Below are 1,381 nucleotides of genomic sequence, written 5' to 3' on the forward strand. Positions count from 1 at the left end.
CCTTCCTTTTAGGAAGACTTGAAAACATGGGATTCTGTTATGAAGGGAGTAGAAGATAATAGATGTCAGCTTGAGCATCTGGCAGCTTCTTCTCACATCATGCTATACATTTTTTTTTTTTTTTTTTGAGATGGAGTCTCATTCTGTCACCTGGGCTGAAGTGCAGTGGTGTGATCTTGGCTAACTGCAACCCCCGCCTCCCAGGTTCAAGCAATTCTCCTGCCTCAGCCTCCTCAATAACTCGGACTACAGGCATGTGCCACCACGCCCAGCTAATTTTTGTATTTTTAGTAGAGATGGAGTTTCACCATGTTGGCCAGGCTGGTCTTGAACTCCTGACCTTGTAATCCACTTGCCTTGCCTTCCCAAAGTGCTGGGATTACAGGCACGAGCCACTGCACCCAGTCCATGCTATACATTTTACGTAACTAGAATCTAGTCTATATTTAAAAGAATGTGAGAAAATTTTTGTTAAATTCCTTGTGGGTATTATGGTTATAGTAATAACTATCTAATTCTTCTGATATACTATCTTAACACTCTTACCCCAAATCAAATGAGTTAGACAAAATTTATCTGTAATAAATCCATGTTTGTGTCTAATTATCATCATGTTAATTTTTTCCTTTTTTCATAATCTATAGGTTTAAATTCTATTTGAGAATTTGGGGGGACTAAAATCTGTAAAATAAAAATAAAATCTTAAGCCCCCTAACTGATTATTAATCCCCCTCTGGGCCAAGGGAATCCCAGAGAAGTCTGAAAACCAAATTCCTGGCCACGATGGAAACAGAGGTTGGACACACTTCATCGTACTCCCTCCCTTTAGGAGCTCAGGCACCACTGACCAGCATTAACATTAAAACAGACATCATAAGACTGACACAACAGACTCCTTGTGGCAATAAAATTCCAAATTCCAACCTGACTCTAGTGTAGCATCACATGGCAGAGAGCAGACACTGAAGAAATAAAAATATTTTACTACCAAATATATTTATTGGACATATTTTGAAATGGCCCTGCGAAGCTATCTTTCGTGGGGAACTGCAGAGAACTGCAGACAATCTTGCTTAATATGGTCCAGCCTTTCCCAGATCTAGAGGAGATTAAGAATCTGACCCCTTGAAGGGTCTAAAAGGAGACATTTACCACCTATTCTCTCTGAAAGCAGTTACCTGGAGGCTTCACCTACATAACAAGAACCTTGGTCTCCACAACTCCCCTTGGAACTCAAGCATTCTTTCTACTGACTTCAAGGCTTTACAAAGCTTAACTCTTAACCAAGTGCCAATCAGAAAATCTTTGAATCCGCTTATGCCCTGTCAGCCTCACTTCACCCTCAAAACATCCCACCTCTTTAGGCTGAACCAATGTACAC

The sequence above is a fragment of the Trachypithecus francoisi genome, unplaced genomic scaffold (genome assembly GCF_009764315.1).
Source record: "Trachypithecus francoisi isolate TF-2019V2 unplaced genomic scaffold, Tfra_2.0 Lachesis_group10, whole genome shotgun sequence".
Classification (NCBI taxonomy): domain Eukaryota; kingdom Metazoa; phylum Chordata; class Mammalia; order Primates; family Cercopithecidae; genus Trachypithecus; species Trachypithecus francoisi.